Source organism: Panthera leo, chromosome F3 (assembly GCF_018350215.1).
Source record: "Panthera leo isolate Ple1 chromosome F3, P.leo_Ple1_pat1.1, whole genome shotgun sequence".
Taxonomy (NCBI): domain Eukaryota; kingdom Metazoa; phylum Chordata; class Mammalia; order Carnivora; family Felidae; genus Panthera; species Panthera leo.
The window spans coordinates 16,510,196-16,517,848 of record NC_056696.1 but is presented as its reverse complement, the minus strand read 5'-3'; positions in this window follow the sequence as shown (position 1 = coordinate 16,517,848).

Here is a 7,653-nt window from a genome sequence, read left to right as displayed (position 1 = left end):
ACTGCTGGATGGATGGGGGCAGTGATAACACAACACAGAAGGTGTGAGAAAGGACGAGTCAGGGATGGTTCCCAGGTTTCTGCCTTGGAGTACCTGGGTGGCTGCTGGTGCCATTTTCTGCTTTCTATAGCAGACATAGAAAAGGAATAGACTTGGAAAGGCAGGAAAGAATTTAAGTTTGCTTTGAGGCATGGTTGAATAAAGTACCTAAGGGACATCCAAGCAGAGAAGAAGAATGGCAACTAGATCTAGAGAACAAGAGTTCATAAGAAAGATTTGGCCTCGAGAAAGATAGTTGGGAATGTAACATATAAATAAGATGACTACGGGAAGAGAGCAGGAGAATTCCTTCCTAGGGACAGACTTGCTTTGCTAAATCCATTCAGAGAAGTGACGCTTCCTATGGGAAGGTTGACAATTACAACTTGGAGAAGTTGAAAAGTGCTAAGTTAACTCTGTCTAAGAAGAAGGTATATGAAGGAATAGGAAAGAGTGAGAGACCCTGTGGCTGATGGTAGCATTTGGGGAAGGGGAAAATGTTCAACCAGGAAGTTAAAGTTATCTGTTGTGTGGTATGCCTGTAACTCTTCGGTTTTCCTTTCATGAAATCTTTAGTAAAAACTGACTTCCCTTCTCAGTATTTTGTGGAGATTTATTTTTTGGGAATGTGACCAAAAAATGATTTGTATCTCAAGGTTTGTACAGGGAGAAGCCAGATATGGTCCATGGATTGGCTACATGTTTATAATAATCATCAGCAAAGTATTAGGGGAAGCATTTGCACACGTCTCTGGTGATGACTAACACCAAGCAGAGCCCAAAGAAGTCACTGTGGTTACTCAGGAAGTGCTCTGAAGATCTCGATTTTTTTTTTTAATTTTTTTTTTGTTATTGTTGGTGGTGGTGGTGGTGTTCTTCTGTTCCTCCATTATGGCTGTTTTTTTGTGGGGTTTTTTTTTTTTTTGAGACGTAATTGACATATAACGTTATTAGTTTCAGGTGTACAACATATTGTAATCTCAATTCCTAACAAAAAAATACAAAAGACAAAAAGTAGGGTCTATAGTAGAGAGCAAATGTGAGAGATTGGATCCAACATGAAATTATCAGAAAGGGTGGAACCAAAATCAACTAAGCCTTGTGAGAAAATGCTAAGAAGGGTGTGAAGAAAAAGGAACCACCCTACTTCTTGAGTCCAGTGGCAATGCAATTCACTGTTTCTGCCTTTGTGTCAACCAAGTGTCCATCAGTTGTGATTTATCAATATTCTACCAACATTCTAATGCCACCATCTTCACACCCTAGGCTCTTGCTCTGCTTCCCTTTATATCCGAGCACCTGTCAGTACCTGAAATTGTATTCTATACTAATTAATTTGTTTGTTTGCTGTCCATCTCCCTCACTCCAAGGCAAACTCCCCGAGAAGAGGAAATTCATCTTCAATATTCTGTTGAGAATTGTACCTGTCGTGTGAAATTACTCAATAAATATTTATCATTGAATGAATCAATTAATATCTTGCTTCTACCTTTTATCAGAAATGGCCTTTGGATTAAAACAAGTCTGAAAAAGTTCGTTAAGAGGGAATTTCAGCCCAAAGAAGTCTAAAGTTTGTATCAAGGTCTTTGAAGTAATGATAATTGAGATTATTTTTGAGTGCCAAGTAGGTGTGCCTTGAAGCACTGTGCTAGGCACTTAATCCACCTTATCTAATAGAATCTTCAAAACAACTATTATTATTCCCATTTTATAGATAAATTAGAACCTAAGTTCCCAAAGGGGTAGGGAACTTGCCGTATCTGGCTAATGTACAAGCCAAAGCTCAAACCCAGGTCTCTCAGCTTCAGAGTCTGTGTCCTTAAGCATTCTGTGATTCTGCCTTATGAAATAAAAATAACATTTCCATACTTGGGACCCAACCAAATTATCTATCAGGATTCTGAAATTATTGAGCTGCTCTCTATAATTATTAAGGAATTAGGAAAATGGGCTAAGTATAGAAGGCTGCTGATGGGTAAGTATATTCATGATTTTTAAGAAGAGTAGAGTGTATAATGAAGGATCACAGAGCTATATAGTTCAGTTGTACTAGCTACATAACATAACATTCTTGGTCATTGAAATACCTCTAGACTAGGCATTTCAGGTCGTACACTACCTATAACTCCCTGCTGGCTTCTCCCAGTCTTGTTACATATTTTGATTTCCTGCCTAGCCCCCAAAGAAATTTCAACATATAACCCCTGAAAACTACAGAAATCTGTCCCAGGGGAAATTTAAGGACATATACATTTGTTGTGATTCACTTTTATTTTCTTTAATGTTTATTTATTTTTGAGAGAGAGAGAGAGAGAGCAAGCAGCAGAGGGAGAGAAGGAGACACAGAATCTGAAGCAGGCTCCAGGGGTGACTCAGGGCTCAAACCCATGAATCGTGGGATCATGGCCTGAGCCGACATCAGATGCTTAACTGACTGAACCACCCAGGCACCCCTGTTTAGGATCACTTTAAAAACAAGTCGAAATTGGGGCACCTGGGTGGCTCAGTCAGTTACACCTTCCGCTCAGGTCATGATTTCATGGTTCATGGGTTTGAGCCCTGGGTCAGGCTCTGTGCTGACAGCTCAGTGCCTACAGCCTGCCTCAAATTCTGTGTCTCCCTCTCTCTCTGCCCCTCCTCCATTCACTCTCTGTCTCTCAAAAATAAATAAATGTTAAAATATTTTTTTAAGAAATAGTGATTAATCATCAAGAGCCGTTAAGGTGTACTATAAACTCATAAGACTAAATTCATTTTCAAGGTTATTATAGCGATTCTAAGTGATAAGTAGTGGTGGCAGGAAAAATAGAAAGCAAAGTGTAGATTTTTTAAATGGACACTTTAGAATACCTCAGAGGCAGATATATCAGAAACTGGAAACAATGCCTCTGGGAAGGGAATGAGAAGTCTGAAGGACAGAGCGGGGAGGACAACTTACTTTTCACTGTCCATCCTAGAGTGCATTTAGAATTTTATAGCTCTAAGATTTTGTGGGTAACAGAGCCCTTGCTGACACAAAGGCAGGAACCATTGAGCATCTGAAACAGAATCCAACTAAATGAGCTTAACCTCCATAGTTTCTTGAAGATTCTCTGAGATGATGTTAAAACCAGCTCCCTAGCCTTGACTATGACACAGAGAAATGAACTGCCTTTGTTCCCAATGACCACATGACACTGAATCCAGCTGCTGGTTGGACTCCAAGCTCAGCTGTTTCCTCCACGTGACTCAGCCACCACTGGTCTCTGCGTCTTGCCATACCCAACTCATTAATTCACCACTTGACAAAAATTTGCTCCCTCCCTCTTTTAAAGTTTTGGGTTAGTTGACTAATTTTCTTCAGTTTCCCAACAACAAGGAGAAAAAGATTTTTAGGCTGTGAGGGTGCCCTTTCTTCCTTCACCTTCTGGTTTCCACAGGCTTGAAGCTTGAGACAACAGAATTAAAGTTTCAAACGATTGTTTCATTTAGCTATTTGCCTTGAATGGTTTTGACATATGCTTGCTTAGAAAAAACTGAATTTCTGACTTTTTGACAAAATGCTTCAAGAGATGTTATCAAATTACTCTACCTTTTTCAAGAAGTAAAATGCAATTATTAGAGATAAAATAACATGTATAAGCAATAGCCTGGGAAGAGGGCAAGAGTGAGAGAGATAGAGTAAGAGGAAGGCTGGAGATGAGAGTTCTTTAGCAGATATCCTATTTTCCTCAGTCGTTTTTTTTTTTTTTTTTTTGAAAGCATTAAATATATTTCTACTGACAACAAAACACAGTTTTAGAGCATAAAGTATGGGGAGTACTATACATCCTACTGTATATATATACATATATATTAATTTTTTTAAATTTTATTCTGGGAGAGAGACAGAACATGAGCAGGGGAGGGACAGAAAGAGAGGGAGACACAGAACATGAAGCAGGCTCCAGGCTCTGAGCTGTTAACACAGAGCCCCACCCAGAGCTCAAACTCACTGACCGAGAGATCATGACCTGAGCGGGAGTGGGATGCTTAACCCACTGAGACACCCAGAAGCCCCTATCCTGCTATATATATTAAAGCAATGTACTAATAAAAAAGTTTTTCTCTATATATGCTTAAAGACTTGGCTATTTTAATATAATTAAGTCACTAATTTCCTCTTCCTCCATAAAGAGTGAAAACTAATGAGAATTTTTGACTATTACTTTTTTGTGCTCTGTTCACTGAAGTTAAATTACATTCTGAGTGTTTTTCTTTTTCCTGGAACTATTGTCTTTGAAATTTGCCCTAATTTAACCCCATAAACCTAAACATAGCAACGTTGGCTTCATGTTTAAAACATAAGAGGGGCTCTTGGGTGGTTCAGTTGGTTAAGCATCTGACTTGGGCTCAGGTCATGATCTCGTGGCTTGTGAGTTCGAGTCCCATGTCGGGCTCTGTGCTGACAGGTCAGAGCCTGGAGCCTGGTTCGGATTCTGTGTCCCCCTCTGTGCCCCTCCGCCATTCCCACTGTGTCTCTCTCACAAATAAAACATTAAAAAATTTAAAAATAAACAATAAAATAAAACCCCAGGATGATTGCTAACCATAGTAAATATACTCAAAATGCACAAAATGCAAAAGTAATGTGAAATAAAATACTCAACGCCCCCGAGAGTTTATTCCACTAATTTTGTTTCTTGGAAGCTAATTATCTGGGTTATGGACTAAACAGATCCTTTGTTCCTTCTCAGTTCAAAGTTGCACTTTGCTGTGTACTGCTCATTCTCCTCTTCCCATAAGGATCTAGGAGACATGGAAAATAGAACCAATATTTTAGCTCTTGAACTTTCAAGAGGACAGTACTCTGTATGGTATAGTGAATTCTACCATCTGCCTGGATACTAACTGCTGACTCACAACTTCAAAACCCAAACTCTCTGGAAATTGCTGTCAGCTGATAGCTGGAACTTCTGCAGAAGTTCATGCTCCCTTCCTGGGTAGTCCTCATCCAATAACAGGTCAATGTGAAGTTACAAAATCTGGTCCCCTGGTCTCAAGGCAGGACAACTCTGAAAGGACTTTCGGCTCCAGAACTTTTTGTGAGATCAGCTGAGGCCTCTGGTGTGGCTTCATCAAAAATCGACCCCCCCACCCCCCACCGCTGCCCTCACTCCCTTACAATGTGGTCACAGAGAGTAGCCCTCGATTAGTCTTTGTCCACAAATTGCCATCTAAACTCTGCTTCTGGGGAAACACTGGAAAACATATCGGTTGATTTCTCCCTAGGAGAAGTGAACTGATTTATAGTGATATTGTCTGTATTCTTTTTTCTCACCATTTCCCTTTAATTTGCCAATTTTTTTTTTCTTCTCTCTCTCTCTTTTTTTTTCCTTTTAAGTTCCTGTAGAAGCATGTTGCGGAAATACCCTAGAACACAGAGTCTTAACAGTAGCAGAAAATGAAAGCTAGATTATTCCTTGCCCATTTTGTGGCTATCCAAAAGAACATTCTTGACTTTGTGTTAGGGGAGATGATGGAGCTCATGAAATTAAGTAAGGCTGATTGACCTTCATGAAGATCAGACTCATGACCTTGGCATTATTTTGCCATGTTCTGCCCAACTGAGCTAATGGGCTGACACAGAAAACTTGAAAGTGAGATTTAAAGATTGCTTCTGGAAATCTTGTTATCTCTGTTGGTGACAATCATCAAGAGTCATCCAAAAACTGTCTTTTTGAGAGCTTTTACATTTTTCCAGTAGATTCTGGCTAAAAAGGCAGATTGATCATATGGATATAGCCCCTCTCCTCTCTAGGACTCCCCCTAAAATTAAGAGAATGGGAGAAGAAACAACAGCAAATAAAAAAAAAAAAGTTTTAACAAGTTTTTGAAAAACTGAAATCAAATAAAGTAATAGAAATTGACTCTGCAGAACAGAAACTGAATAGCCCCCGGTGGGGGGGGGGAGGGGGGATCCTGTGACCCTCCCATGAAATAACTGACTCTTGTCTAATCATTCTAAACTAAGTAAATAGAGCAAAGGGACCCAGAGAAGACAGAGACAATGTAGTGAAAAGTAAACTCTTTTTAAACTACAAAACTTTCAGAGAAGAGGTTATATGACAACCACTCAAAACAAAACAGAATTTTATTTAAAAAAATAGAGAACATGAAAGTTATCCTATATATTAAAAATATGATAGCCAAAATAGTAACATATTTAGAAGGGCTGAGAAAGAGTTGGAAATCTCCCACAAAGCAGAGAAATATAGAAAAGAGAAAATAAAAGAAATGAAAGGATCGATGCAGAAAGGCCAAAATCCAAGTTGTAGAATTCCTGCCACAGGGAGTAGGTAGAGAGGAGTAAACTATCACAGGAATAATCCTAGAAAATTCCCCAGACCCAAATGACAGGAGTCTACAAGTAGAAAAAATCCAGGTACTCTGAGGAATGAAGAAATATTCATACCAAGTTTTGTCGTTGTGAAACTGTAAACACCAGAGATAAAGAGAAGATTTTAAAAGCTTCTAGAGAGGAAAAGATGGGTCCTATTCAAAGGAACAGTAAAGAGAACGACATCATAGTTCTGTTATCAGCACTGAAAGGTAGAAGATAATGAAGCAATGCTCTCGGAATTCTGAAGGAAAAATTCCTTTCAATCCAGAAGATAGATTAAAGATAAAGGTAATTTTCTAAGGCAATCATTGGGAGGTAGTCTGAAGGGGTGGGACAAGAAACAACTATTTGTCCTTACAAGTTGTTGGGTGCTATTTAATTGATTGACTGATTTTCATGTATTAAGGACCCAGAAGTTAATTTCTTGTCTGTCCTCTAGATTTGACTAAGGATGTACTACAACAGAAAAGGGACATAGGTCGAGACAGAGGAGGGCATGGAATCCAGGAAACAGTGTAATGCAATGGCCAAAGAAGTAGGCCTGCAGAACAATCAACATAGATTGAAACAAGACAGAGGCTTCAAATGAGAGAACTGGTTGCTTTCCTGTTATATATGAGCACTGGGAGAAAACTGATGATAGGTGCACTGTGCATCTGTTTGAGGCGTTATAGCAATTTTAAAGTCCTATTATTTTTATTTTTATTTTATTTTAAAAGTACTCAAGGGGCTCCTGGGTGTCTTAGTCGGTTAAGAATCTGACTCTTGATCTCCCCTGAGGTCAAGATTTCATGGTTGGTGAGGTTGAGCCCCTCGTTGGGCTCTGCACTGACAGCATGGAGCCTGCTTGAGATCCTCTTGGGGCACCTGGGTGGCTCAGTCGGTTGAATGACCGACTTTGGCTCAGATCATGATCTCACGGTTTGTGAATATGAGTCCCACGTCAGGCTCACTGCTGTCAGTGCAGAGTCCACTTCAGATCCTCTGCCCTCCTCTCTCTGCTTCTCCCCTGCTTGTACTCTCTCTCTCTCTCTCTCTCTAAAAAGTAAATAGACATTTAAAAAAAAAAGTACTCAAGGGGCGCCTGGGTGGCTCAGTCAGTTAAGCACCCAACTTCGGCTCAGGTCATGATCTCACAGTCTGTGGGTTCAAGCCCCGTGTCGGGCTCTGTGCTGACAGCTCAGAGCCGGGAGCCTGCTTCTGGTTCTGTGTCTCCCTCTCTCTCTCTGCCCCTCCCCTACTAGTGCTCTGTC